Source organism: Aythya ferina (genome assembly GCF_964211825.1).
Source record: "Aythya ferina genome assembly, chromosome: 9".
Lineage (NCBI taxonomy): Eukaryota > Metazoa > Chordata > Aves > Anseriformes > Anatidae > Aythya > Aythya ferina.
In genome coordinates this window covers 17,656,871-17,671,278 of record NC_140305.1, presented here as the reverse complement: position 1 = coordinate 17,671,278, position 14,408 = coordinate 17,656,871, and the positions used below count along the sequence as shown (strand labels likewise).

General features: G+C 46.6%; 1 protein-coding gene across 26 annotated transcripts in view; it reads left to right on the top strand.

The window, feature by feature from the left end:
* Positions 1-14,408, top strand: part of LPP (LIM domain containing preferred translocation partner in lipoma) — a 381,557-nt gene that overhangs the window by 107,810 nt on the left and 259,339 nt on the right. For 24 of the 26 annotated variants that reach the window (XM_084529025.1, XM_084529005.1, XM_084529011.1 and 21 more), the window contains one exon: positions 3,924-4,023. The exons of the other annotated variants lie outside the window; for them this stretch is intronic. The gene's annotated coding sequence lies outside the window, so the exon portion shown is untranslated. The remainder of the gene's footprint in view (positions 1-3,923; positions 4,024-14,408) is intronic. 26 annotated transcript variants of the gene reach the window in all.

Here is a 14,408-nt window from a genome sequence, read left to right as displayed (position 1 = left end):
CTGGGCTGCTCTGCTGCTCTGGGTCGTTTTGCCAAATGCCACCCTGCCCCCGAATCTCTCTCTCCCTGTAAGGCAGCGGTAGGTGTTGAACTTGCAGTCAAAAAGTCACCGCTGAGCCAAAGCTCCAGGCCGACATGCTGCAATTAGCGGCCTCAAGCACGTCCTTAGTTCAGCAGGCAGAAGTCAGGAGGTGACACGAGCGTGTGTTTTATTGTATTTATTTATTTAGGGAGCGTGCGCGCGTTGTATTTCAGGGAATGTTTCGCTGTCAGGTTCACGGAGCTGAATCAGATTTAGTCTTACAGGAACCAGCCCAGTTGTCCGTAGCAACCTGAAATTGATTTTCCCCCTCTGCCTCCTGAAAGCTGTTCCCTCTTGAATCATCCCTTTAATTTAATACAGCGAACAGGATGTCCCTGCATGCTGAAACTTTTTTTTTTTTTTTTTAAATAATAAGTAATCTAGGCAAAAATTTCTTATTTGAGAAACAGCCACGACTCCATCTTTCGCTGCCTGGCGTTAGTGCTTCCTGTGCCATTTCCCCGTGCTTCGTACCGGGCGCCAGAGGCCGTTAGCGGGGTTGGTTAATTACTGCTGTGGTCACAGGGAGACCTCCGCCTGCACTCTCCGGCCACGTTGGTCATCTTGTCCCCTTGGTGGCCGGTTCCCGTTGAGTACAAAACCCATTTGCCAGAGATGAGGGATTGGGGCCATGTGTGGTTTTGCTGTCTTGAAGACCGTTTGCCTACACTTGGATGTTTTGGAAGAATATTGGCTTGCACAGGACCAGCAAAGACCGTGCTTTTCCTGCGGTTGCTTGCCCCTGGCTTCTCCATCCCATTGCAAGACAGCAGAGGGACTTCTTCCCGTGCCTGTGGCTCTGGTGTTGCTTGTTGGGGCTGCCGCAGGGAGGATGAGGTGCCTCTGGGCTGGGGCAAGGTGTGCACAGCAGCATTTGTCCCCTCCTGGCCTTGTCCACCCTTTTCTGTTCCTTACAAAGGGAATGGAGCTGCTGCGTCCATCTGTGTGTAGACCATTCCCACAAATTGCACCGCTCTGTGCTGTGAAACGCCTGCCTTTTTCTGGCTTGTTTTTTTTGGGGAAATGCATGAAGTTAATCATGCAGAGCCTTGGGCTGTGTGTCCAGCTGTCGGCACTTGCAGGGGGAACCGTGCCACTCAACACGCGTGGTGTACGGCACCTGTGGGGGAGATTGCCGTTTAATCTTTCCCTTATTTTCACATCAGTCAAAAAATCGGTGTATTTAATGTGCATCAGCTGAACAGTTCACCAAATAAACCACCCAAAGAGGTTAATCTCCAATTCCACGCTGCTTTTACTGTCAAATCCAACTGCTTCAAAGACAGTAATGAGTGTAGCTCTAATGATGAATTTCACATGCAGAGGTAGCAGAGGCATTTACTACATCTACTACTTTCAGGTGCCAAAACTGAGAGTTACACTCTCTTTTCTCCAAAAAACTCACATGTTTTGTTTATGGTTGTAGTACAAGCCTCAGAGACTGAACAGAGCACGTCAGTCAGTGCTCATCCCTTCTGGATGTGGTCTCTGTGTTTCTTCATTTTGGTACAAACAGCACAGAAATAAATATCCGGAAAAAAAAAAAATCCATGATCTATGTGACTTCCATCTTACTGTTGAGGAGGATCATATTGACCATGAAACATCCTTTCTGGTCTCCTTACCATTGCCCGCCCTACATGCTCCCTATCTTCCAAAAGCTGCAAGATAGTGAGGAGCCCACTGCCCCACGTTGCTGCAACCCGGTTTTCTGCACCGCCTGGCTTCTGTACATCCCCCGCAAGTAGGGTGAACCTTCCTCTGGGTCGAAATGAGCTTCCCTGCGTCCTTGTTTGCATTCGTCCCTGCAGCAGGGACGCTGCCCGTCTGAGAGCTGGACGCGACCCGGCCGGGACACGCAGAAGTTCCTCGACTGTTGTCTGCAACTTCTGACAGCGGGATATTTGTAAACTTAAACGCTTCCTCCCAGAAGTATCAAAGGAACTAAGGCCACTTTTCAGCATGAACATGAAAGGCTTTCGCGCACCAGCGCAGTGAGCATTGCCATGGAGAACAAAGGCTTTTGCTAATCGCTTCTAATGCCTTTTAAGTTTATGCCTCATTTTTCCCCCGTTTTCAGACAGCCTCCCAGAGTACCGAGACTTCAGCGACTGACTCACCAAATAATTAACAGAAGAAGGACTCTATCTCTGAAACTTTTGAACACCTCTTTTAATTTTCTTAAACCAGCCGGTACCCTGGCCAGCTTCCAGTTTGTGTAATTACATTTGGTCTAGCTTAATCCCTTGGCAGTTTCAATTGCGTGTGGTAGTCTTCTTGGCTCCCCGTCCTGGGCTGCCATTCAGTACTACTCCATGGGTTTCAACAGCCACAATCCTGCCGTGGAACTGGTTGTGCTTTCTTGGTGGAAGCACTCCTCACACCTGTATCCTTTGCTGAACATCCATAGCTCTCACTGGTATGTCGGGAGGTAATGCATCTGATCCTACAGACGGTCGTGTTGAAATCACCAAAGCTACTTGCATTCCTAAGGACGGACATGTACTTAAATTCTTTCATTGGTTGGACATGCACATTTTTGAGGTTACTTTGAGCTCTTCATTTTCAGTAGGAGGCATTTATTACTGGTTCTTTGCAGCTCCTGTGTGTTGTAGGGATGTTATTGCTGCAGGTATTTGTCTTTATCCTTGGAAACACCACTTCTGTTATCAAATCTGTGCTAAATAGGAGAGTGTCACCTTCCTGTGCTGACAGCAGCGGGGCTTGCTCTAAGTGCTCTACTGGTAAGAGGGAGATGATCAAGGGAAGCAAAAGTCCAGGGCAGATGAAAAGGATTGAGGAAAAAAAAAAATTCCAAGTATAAATTTGGATATGGACAAAGAATGGTGGTGAAAGGGATAGATTGTGGGTGGCATGGGCAAGAGAGAAGGCACGGAGTTGTTGCATTGGCGCTCTGACCCCCAGATGTGCAGCAGGCATCTTTGTTTTCGCAGCAGATGGCAAAAGGAGTGGATCTTGGCCAAAAAAAAGTTCCCACTTTGAGGCTCAGAGCAGCCCCTGTTAAGGGGAGAGAGGAATTTAGGCTGGGTGGGATGCAAAAAGTGATCCATGGAACAGTTGTGGCAAATTGGTTGCTACTATGTGGCTCTCATTTTTTGAGACCCCCCAAACGTAAGAAGGCAAATCCCTGCTTTCCCTTGTTGCTTGTTATCTCCTGAAATTTGGGACATTCTTGCTATTCAGAACTCTTCCCCTGTGTTTCCCAGTGCTGCTCATGTAAATCCTTTCTTTGTTCTTCCTCCTTTATCACTAAACCCTTGTGTTCAGGAGAAAGATTTCTTTTTGCTAGCTAGAGCATCCAGAAGATGGAGAGGTAGGACATATGTTGTGAACACAAAAGTTATTCAGTATTTCATCGAATCTGACTTCTCTCCTTTGGGTCCATCCCACAATTACACACACTCAAGTCCCAGAGTGGATGGGGAGTTTTGCCCCTGTTGGTTTCAATGATGCTGAAAATAAAGCCACCAGTGGCAATATTCAGGTTTGTCCTCTGTCACAGTGCTGGAGTCGGAGCCATCTGATTTTGATGTGTACTGGGTACTGCTTTTAGCTTGGCAGGACTTTATGCAAAGGCAGTGGTGCACTTTGTTTCCTGGAACAAAGATTTATCAAACCCTTATGGTGGCTGTCAGAGAAAATGTGGCTAAGTTTGAGTGGTGGCATATGATGTATCTGCAGTCATTGATGTTGCTTTTGAAGATCTGCTTGAATGTTAAATAATAGGGTGGAAGAAGTTGCAGTTCAGAGCTGTCGGTTTACTACTGGACCCTGTGCCTACCATCCTAAAAACAAACCTCTTTTTTTTTTTTTTTTTTCAGAGTCCTTTATAATTGGGTGTGCCTGAATGAATCAGCCTTTGGATGTGAGCGTCTTCTCTTGAAGCAGCCTTGTGATATCCTAGCTGCCTTTTCTCACGGGGTAAGGAAAGCAATACACATGCAGAGACACAAGACTACGAATCTGCTCTGAGCAGAAGCAGAATGGCAAAGAAAGGGCAAGCCACACGGGTGCCTCAGTTCGTAAATTTTGACAATAGCGAACTTGTTGTGGAGAGAGGGAACAAACTGTAAATCCACTTACTGTAAATAAGACAAATCACAGGCTTAAGTTGCGGCAGGAGAAATTTAGATGAGACATTAGTAAATGATCTCTCGCATTAAGAATAACTGAGCACTGGAATGGATTGCCTGAGGAGCTCGTGGAGTTTCAGTTGTTGGAAAGGTTTAAGGATGAGTTAGAAAAGCTCCATCACACGTGTTTTAGGAGAAAAAATCTTTCCGTGTGGTGGGGAAATGGACTAGATGACATCTGGAGAGTCCTTTTAACCTGTTGAATGTTAGAAACTGGAGAAAGTGTAATTCTTATCTTGACGCTATTCAAAACTTAAAAGGTAGAAAGCTATCTGTGCAGAAGATTGAAAGGAAAAAGAAAATGTGCAGAAGGAGCTGCCTGGTCTGATGATGAGCTTTGAATCTATGGCAATAGCTGTGCTCAGCGTCTTTGTTACTGAATGGTGATGTCCCTCTGGAGTGAAGTGCAAAGAGGTGGAAAAGCAGTTCGGTCCTTGGTTATTGGTGTGTAATCTAACCTTGCCATAGAAACAGGAGGTTGTGTCAATTCCTGTTCCTTTGTAGCAAGTTCTTGCAAGTTTGGGTCTCTTCTGTGATCCTTGTTAAGGGTTTTACTCTTACTTTCAGGTGGGTAGTCTCAAATGTGTTGCTCTGATGTGAGAGGACAATGCTACAGATTGAGGTACACTGTGCAAAATACAAATAACGCATGGAACACATACAGAGGAGCCAAATGATTGCTTTTCCTCTGTTTCCAGGGCTGATGAGATGGCAGTTTCATATTTCTTTTCTTGTTCTTCTGTTCCTGTTCTCCATTGTGTTTCTTTGTCCCGTCTTGACAGTGAACACAGCAGGCTTTTTCTGTGTTTAGAAATGCTAGCTCACCAGCTGGGTGTTGAAATTATGTCCTAAGGATGGCTGCTCCTTTAGTTCTCTCGCTTCTCCCTTGCTCCCCCACGAGCTGCAGATGACAAACCTGGCCAGGGGTCAGGCAGCCCTGGCACCTCTGAGGGATCATCACCAGAGGAGCAGAGTTTGGGTCCTTCATCTGCTTGTGCAGCTGAGCAGGACAGTGAGATCCGTCTTCTGTGTCTGAGGACACCTGAAAATGAACGGGAAATTCTTCAGCCTCCTTTCGGACTTTGGGATTCATTTGGTTTCTCTAACATTTGCCTTTCATTCTTAATGTCAGCAAATACTGGTGTCTCCCCTAGAGTTACATGAGTGTCTTATTGTTTGTTAGCATCTTCTGTTCAGCGGAGATAAGCTGTTGTGTCCCAGTGGTACAGGATCGTGGAAGAAACTTTCAAATAGCTCTAAGAAATGCAGATGCTGTCAAGAGAGAAGTAAGGGGATGCTTTTCTCTGAAGTCACCTTTGTATGTCTTTTTTTTCCTCTTGAGCTTTAAAATTCGTGCAACTACCTGCTCAAATCTTGAAAGCAAAATGCATTCATGGAAGGATACAATTTACTGTGTGCCCCCTGATCTTTTGATCTCAATCAATCAAATACATCCAAGACCTTGCAGTTCACCTTATTGCAAGGACGGCTAATAAGTTGAGGGGTTGTGCCGATGGCACTGATGGTTTTCCAGCCTTGTTCTTTTTTATTCTTGTTGTTGCTGTTATTTTTTATGATTCTAACCTTTTGGACTGGTCAGGGTAAGATTATTTGCAAGGAATACTCCATAAATATGCCTGTCAGGATCGGAGTTAACATTCAAACGTCACTGCTTAGCGAAAGAAAACAATATGCCAAGGTCCAATTTAGATTTCCCTGCAGGGTTGAAAATAATGACAAGACTCACTTAACGTGGCAGAGATGAGTCTTGCCACCTTTATGGGAGTGGTTGCCTTGCAGCCTCACAGCACAAGGCAGCTGTGCAGCTGGTGAACTTGCTGGGTGGACCTGAAGATCTGGAGTCTGGCACCTCGTGCTGGGGCAAAAGTGGGGCAGAGGAGCCCTGAGGTGCCTCTCCCAGCTCTGCAAGGTGCAAGCTCAGTCAATTCCGTAGCTTTATTGGGATGATTTTGCAACTGAAAATTCTTTTTTTTTTTTTTTTTTTTTTTCCTAATGCTATGCTCCTTGCCTCCACCTGCAGACGAGGTTTGTGGAACTGCTGGGAGCTCCGTGTCCCACAGGGCAGTCCCGTTTCCTTCCGTGCAGTTGAGAACAAACGTCCTGCTCCGAGCGTAGGCTGGTGTGCATTGCAGGCATGGCTTAAAGTCCTAGCATATTGTGAGTAGGGAGTGCGGGTAGCTCTCTGTGATTTTTTAGAGCACTTTGGGAATCGCAGGTTTTGGTGGGCAGCCGCTTGGGTTTTCCCCATCGTGAATATTCATCGAAGCAGTTCCTAGATGGCTCCTACCTCAGGTTTGCTTCGGAGGAGGCTGGCAGCATCCAGCGGCAAGAACCTTGCTTGTCTGTCAGGAAGTGTAATGGTGTATTATCGACGTTTCTGCGGTCCTGTCAGCAGAATTAACTTCTTTGGGTGAGAGCAGCGGGAGGAGTGAGGCTGCAAGGCAGCAGGCTGTTATTTAAGCATTAACCTGCAGTGTCTGAAAGCCACAGCAGTGCGCTGTGTCAAAATGCTCTGTTTATAGGGCCTGATCATGGAAGCAAATACACTTCATGTCAGAAGCATGTGGATATTTTGAGGTTATTTTCTTCCTCCTTTCAAAGATGAGCACATGAAGGCACAGCAACGGAGCCTTAGGCTGGGTCTGAGAGCATCTCACCCGTAGGTTTGGCAAAAAAAAAAAAAAAGGAAGGAAGGGGGAAAAAGAAAAAAAAAAAGGCACATGTGGTGAAAGGTGGCTCATTCCCTGAAGAAATTATGCCATGAATTGAGAAAGCAGGCTTAGACTGGGTGGTGAAATAACTGTGCAAAGATGCAATGCGACTTGTGGAAAGTCATGTGGCACCTTAGTGACAAATCCTCTACGACAGCCCAGCAGTTCTGGGTCCAACTCTGCAATGCTGTAACTTGCAGCCAAACAGATGGGGCCGGTTCCTCGTCAGAGTCAGCTGAAAAATTTAGAAACAAAAATAAAAATGAGCATTTCTTCCCAGCTTAAAATTCAAAAGCCCCAGAATCTGCAAATAACACTGACTTAACCCTTTGCTGGACTCACCTGCCTTGCCCGTTAAGCTAGGAATAGGGGAAGAAGAGGCCATGGAGTGTAGCAGAGCAATGCTTTTGCTGTGCACCCTCCAAGCCCTGTGTCCCCCTGGGGTCACTGCCATGGGCCGAGGAGAGGTGTCCCCGTCCTCAGTGCATGGAGGGGAAAAGCATTTGGTGATGCAGGAGTTTTCTGTGGCTCAAGCACCAAAATGCTTTTTTTTTTTTCTTTTTGTTCTGAAAGGAATTGAAAGTTATCAGCAGGGGTAATAGGCACCTTGAATGAAATCGTATGGAGGCATAGAAAATAGCAGGGTATTTTTGAAAATATCCATTGCATGTATTCCTCTTAAGAAACATGTTGAAGATGCCATATCCATAAATACTAATAAGGCTGTTTGATTCCAATTTTCAGGTAAGATTAACATTTTATTGAGTATTATATCTGTCACATTCAATGCTTTAGTGTACCATCCTCTCTGGCTTATTAGCATAATTGCAGTGCTTAAGCAACAATAAAAAATTCAACAGTAAAATAGCAGTTAGCACAGGCAATTTGTTATCAAAAGCTTTTACTTAAGGACAGCTTCTGAGCATATTTATTATCAAGTTAGGGCTATACATTATTTTTATTTAGAAAAACAAGAGGGGACTGATGTAGGATTTATTTTTTTTAATAGCTGAATTAGAAGGCCTGAAAATTGGTCACAGCTTTTTTTTTCTGTTTCTTAAAAGTGCTCGGCGAGTTCGCTTGGGATGGGAAGAGGAAACAAAACCTCAGGTCTGGAGTAGGTTTGCAGTGTCCCTCACTCAGCAGAATAATCCTGCTGACTCTTCGAACCATCCCAAGTGCCCTTTTAAGTCCCCTCACCACGTGCCGGGGCCTGAAGCCACGTCCCATGACGGTCGCTCAGGCAGCGATGATGCTCTTTCCAAGGGTGGATGAGTGGGTGGTGGGCTTGGTTTTGGAGGCTTTGGGGCTTGGCGTTGGTTTTCAAAGCAAGATTTCTGCCCCAGGGAGGACACACGGGGCTGGCCAAGCAACAATGGTAGTCAGGAGCTTGCTGGTGTCAGCAGCGTGGCGCAGGGCCGGAGGTGGCCCAGACTCACACCCTGCCGGTACCACAACCTGCAGGTTATGCAGGGATGTGCCCACAGATGGGAGGGATGGGATGGGACCCGCAGGGACACGGGATGTGGCTGTCGCTGAGGCCAGAGCAGAGGAGTGTGGTGTGGCTGCACGATAGTGCTGCATGCTCCCGCTGTTTCTCTTCTCCCTTTGAGGGCACGTTGGGGAACAGGTCTTCTCCAGAGGATCTGTAGCCGAGATGTGAGTGTGCACGTCTGTGTGCAAGCACCTGCCTGTGCACGCACACGTGTGTGTGCATGCAATCATTGCAGTCAGCGTGGCAATATTTCATGTATATGTTTTAGCTGGCAACAAAAGGCATTTTGGGGGGGCAAATTTACCAGGGACATTCAAAATAAGCTCATAATATACCTCGTTAAAACAGAAGAAAACAACATTTGAGGTTTTAAACAATGAAAGAAGTCCTCAGAAGAGGTCCATCAAGGGCAAAAACAAACGTGGTGAGAGGAAGGTGGTTGGCAGTGGGCGCCATGCGTGGTGGATGCAGGGGAGCTGCCTGCTTCAGACAGTGCAGTTCTGCTGCTTTCGTGACTGCTCCGGGAGTTGGGGAATTGGGAGACAGACCTTAGAAAGCTTTTTGGAAACCATTGTTTCTCGAGGCTCAAATTGGTCACACGTTGCCAGAGTCAGAGGCCTGGTCTTTCTGTGAAAGAGCTGATGGAGCCTCCTGCAGAGGGTGGTTCAGCTCAGCTCGTGTCTGCTCTAGGTGCTCCAGGTTAGGTGGGTACACGCAGACACGTGTCTTTTGCAGTCCTTTGAGGTGGTAGCTGACAGAGACAGGCAAGCTGTGGTATTTATTCAAGTGAAAAGCACGGCCTTTTCTGTCTCATATCGCTTTGCAGTTGCGGGGTGTTCTCAGACCGCTCTGTGTGGAGCTGGCGCCTCCACACCTCCCAGTTTCTGCCTGGCTTCCTCAGACAGGCACCCTTGGTTGTCCTCTCTGCTCAGACCTCTGTTTGCCTCCAGCATCTCCGACCTCCCACCCCCTGTCACTGAAGCCTGGGATCTCTCTCCTTTCATATCTTTTGGGCATCCTTTTTCTTATCTCCCCTGCTTCTGGAAGACCTCCCCTACCTTGTGCTGCCTTTTCAATTGCTCTTCCATCTTCTGACTGGAGGGATGATGGTGGACCTACGACTGCTTGCTGTTCCAGCAAACGAGAGGGGTAAACGTGTCTGTTTTTTTATTTTTGCTCCCAGTTTGACTGTTATCGCTGCTCACCCCACGAGGAGAAGTGAAGGCAGCGCTGCCCCGGGGCAGAAGCTCATGTTCATAGTGAAACAGGATGTGCAAGCAGGTTGTAGGAATTGAGAAGGGAGCACATGGAAACAGGTGAAACTAAACTGGGCACATATTAGAGAAGTGATGTGCTTGCGGGGTCTTCTTCACAAACACCCTCTTCTGTGAATATGTGAGATTTCAAAGGAGTTGGTTGTTTCAGATCCCCTTTCTTTGGGGGGTACAAAAGCCCATGTTATTCTTGAGATATGGAAAGAAACTGTATATTTCAGACTCTTGGGTAGTTGGGATTTTGTTGGTACATAGCTCACTCTCACAAAACTGCCAAGTACTGCTCGATGTTTAGACTTTCTCAGCAACCAGCGGGCTTGGTGATATTCCTGGGAAGAAGATAGAATACACAGAAACCAGCTGTGGAGAGCTAAACTTCCAGGGAACTTCAGTCACAGGGGAAACTTGGCTGTGATTTGACTTTCAGTTGAAACGTGTTCCTGTGCAGTCCTGCAGGTCCCTGCTATTGCTCCTTCTGTCTCTGCTCGTCTGGTTTTAGTAGAGTCTGACACGTTAGCTCCCTGAGCATCTCCTGTTTGCACCTAGCCCTGTAGCTCAGTAGTGCTGCCTGCCTGCTGCCCTGGCAAGGGGAGCCCCCTTCTAGGTGCTCTGCATGTGCAGAGTGATCCCACATCTGTAGGAAATGTTGGAGTACCAGGGGAGGTGTTGGGGTATTGATGTGATTGAGGGCATTTCAACGTAGCACCCATCAGAGATTTGTAATCCTCCTACAGCTTTGGTAGGAAGGAGCTGGCAGGTCTCTTGCACAGCCCCTGGCTCGAAGCAGGGTTAGCTTCGAAGTTAGATGAGGTTAGATGAGGTTGTTGAAGTTAGATGAGGTTGTTGGGGCTGGTCATGGCAGTGGTGTCATCACCAAGGATGGTGGCATGTGCCTTGGCCAGCACGAAGAAGGTTTATGGAGGGCTTTGGTGGTTGCAGTGTGGTGTCAAGGGAGTGGAACAATGAGCATTTGGGGGGAGGGTTTGTATGAAGATTCAGCCCAGAGCCAGAGTCCGGGTGCTCCAATGCACAGGTACTGCATCAAATTCCCCCTGAGGGGTTCTGGGAGGGATAGGGTCAGCAGCTGACGCCACGCATTGACACGTCTCCTTCGAGGATGGAAGTGCACGCATGCTTCTTGCAGGAAAAAAAAAAAAAAAGGCTAAAAGAATTTAGCAGTGATAAATGTCATAAAAATACTTATGCTGGAATTTGTAAAGCCTGGAACATCTGTTCTCGACAATGCTTTGATCATGTTGTGAGGCTTTTAAAATGATACTTCCATGAAATAAGTGAGATCCTTATGGCTGCAGGATTCCTTTCAGTGCCCTTTTTTCATGGAGCAAAAAGGCAAATTTCACAGGGAACATTACATGACTTGAAACACATATTTTAATGGTTAGTATCAACCAAACAATGTTTTATTAGGTGCTAGAAAAATGTTCCAGTTACATACCCCAGGAAGCAAAGCACTCCCATTTACTTTTAAGCTTATGGGAGCTGCTTTTTTTTGGAGGGGGGGAAATCAAGAATTCATTGCTTGTGTATTACTGTATTCAAAACCAAAACAAACTTGGTGAAATGAACTTAAACATTCTGAAGTTGTTGCTAGAAAAGGGCTTTTTTAGGTTTTGTTTGCAGGCAGAGCTGTAGATGAGCCAGGATCAGCATGTTTTCCGAGGGTTATGTAGCTAACAATTGTAAGGCATTGACAATTTACTTCCCTGACTGCACTGTTTTGGATTGAATAACTTTTTAGTCATCTGCTTTTCTCTGAAGAGTCATCCTTCCCTCGTCATTTAAGCAGGCTGCTGCATGTTGCTCTTCAAGCAGCTGTGTGTTTCGGGCTGAAATGTTGTGATGTTGAACGTCGTCGGCGTTTTACGGAGCATGGAGAAGTCTGATAGCGGAGCTGTGTTCTGCTCCTCCTCGCAGCACGACACCTGACAGGAGGATTTCCTGATTCATCGTCTGCTTTCTGCTCCTCTGCCTTCACGCAGGGAGATCTCCTAGGCCACGTTTGCAGAAAGCAGGCCTGGAAATGGCTGTTGTGGGAAGGGCGTGCAGCAGAAGCAACTCCTCGAGCTTGGCTGCTGGAGAGAGCTGCTGGCCACCCTTCCGTGGGGGAGGAAGAGCCCCCCTTCTCCATCGAGGGGGCTCAGGCCATGTTCACAGGCAAGTACACTGCAGAGGATGCCCAAGTGTGCAAAAAGCTTGGCGGTTTCAGAGCTGGAAAGTTGCATCGTTGCCTGAGTGCATCCGGGCCCAGAGGAGGGCTGAGCTGCGTGGTGCTGTGCTTGGCCCTACAGCTTCTCCTGGAGAGCTCTGCGCCGAGCTCCACTGATGTACACACAGCCTGTAGGCCACGAACAGCGTCAGGAAGGAGCAAGGAATTGAAGAGATGTGGAAAGAGGGGGTCTCCTTCCCTGCTATGTTTGGTTGATCATCTTCTTCAAATCCCTTGTGGCTGCTGCAGCCAGCGAGGCCAGCAGCTCCCTCAGGGACTGCAGGGCAGGGCTCCCTGGCTCCCACCGCCCCTTCCCTGGATCCTTTCTGCTGGACCCATGAACTGGCTGCGAGCTCTCCCCAGCAAACAGGAGCCTGGCAGACAGGCGACGGTCGTGGTTGCTTCGTTGAGGATCTGTCAGATCTGTGAAAGGAGGAAAATGAATGGTCATAAACAACAGAGAAAGAGTATGGCTGTGCTTTCTAGTAAGGCTCTGGGTGTCAGGGGTTAATTTATGAAAACTAAATTGTGTAATTAATTTCTGCATCTAACAGGTGAACAGGCTGCTTATTACTATGACATATCCATTTATAGCATTTTTCCTTAGCCAACACCTGCGACTCAGTTCTGTTACATGCTCATACTGTCTGTTAATTATTTACTGATGATTTACAAGTACAGCATGCAAATGAAATGCTTTTATGGTGAAGGCTGTATCGAATGCGTAAGATTCTTGGTATTTATGCCACTGTACTGCCAGGTACAATCCCGTTGTGATCCCTGAGCCTCTTACTGAGGACTCCTTATACACCCACAAGCAAGAGGCAGCCTCCTGCCTTGTAGACCTTGCACGAAGAGGATCTGCATTCTTGGTGAAAGACTTGCTACACACGTGGCTATGGTACATGAGTGGATCTGTGTCCTTTGCTCCTTTGCAGATTGATTTCTGCCATTTTGGGTGACTTCTCTGGGTAGCACACGAGAAATTCCCTCCTACAAAGGCTCATTCTCCTTCACAAGCAGTGGCAGCAACAAACTGTTTAAAAAAAAAGTGTGACGTGCCTGATTATTTTTTTTTCCAAAAGAATAAAATAGTATAAAAGTCAAGTAGCAGATCACGTTCTGACTCAGCTGGTAACTTATGATCCTATGCTATTTTTGTAACATTTTTAGCTTATGACCAGATTTTTCTAATATTAGGACATCGCCATAGAAAGTGTGTTAGAGCCCCAGACTGCCAGAACGTATCGCCCTACAGAATATACATTTCTAAGCAAGTGTGCAGGAGTAGTCCGGTAAGTTCTTTGTTGTGGTTTTAAATTGCTGCAATTTCTTTCCTTTTTTTTTTTTCTGAATCACTTAGCAAACAGTGCCGGGCAGAACAACACAGCCGCCTTTTGTTTCTCGTGCGGTCAGATGCTGAAGCCCCATCCCCAGCGGTGCCTCTTGCAGGCAGAAGAAGGGGAAGGCAGTGGAGTTGCTCAGCTGGTGGATTTTCAGCTGGTGTAAGCCGCTGTAAGTCGATTCAAGCTGCACTGACCATGTGGATTTTATGGACTTGAGAATCTGGTCAAACAGCCCGTGTTTTATAAGGAAGGAGCTCTGGAGGTGGTTGTCCTGTTCTAGGTAGGCAAGCAAGTACATGCAAAGTCTCCCTAAGCTAAAGAAAAGTGTGTGTGAACAAACAAACATCTTTGTTCAAGTACAAGAGAAGGCAATTACCGAGGAAATCTCAAAGTTTACAAGTAGGATTTCTTTATAGGTTCAAATCTGCTGTGGTTTCAGACTACCTAAGGACGCTTAAAATAATGAAACTCCAGACAGTCCAGCCCAAACATGCATGACCCAGAGCAGCAAAGCAATCATTGCGCTTAGCACTACCAATCAACTAGCTAATGCAACAGCTGCTCAGGGATTTTGCATTTAATTTTTGTCTCAATAATAACGAGGAACACAGGGTTAATGATCTGTGTCCGGTTTCCCTCCAAAGTGCTTTATTTGCACTTTGTGGCTGTTTTTCATGGTTCTTTGCAGCAGCCCCAAAATGTTAACTGACCTGAAGAAATCAACAGTGGATCTTTAAAAAATCAGAAAGAAAAGTTAGAAAAGATGCTGCTTTCTAGCTTTTCATGTGAACACCTTGTACTCAGGCTCCCTTTGGTAAAGTAACCAGTAAAACCTATTCACATGTACTCCAATTAAAATTTAATGAAGCAAGAGGATGTATTCATATATGCTGACTAATGCAGAAGGAATAGATTCCAGTAACTCAGCTCTGCAAGCCCTTTGCTTAGCATTCAGGGCTCGGTTTACTAGAAAGCTCCTCTGTGGCCATTGAGCTGTCTGGCACAAACAATCCCTGCAAATTTGGGTTCTTGCAGTTACAGAGAGAGGTGATGATGGCTGGTATAGGAAATAGCGTGGCTGCTTTGTGTGGCAGAGCTT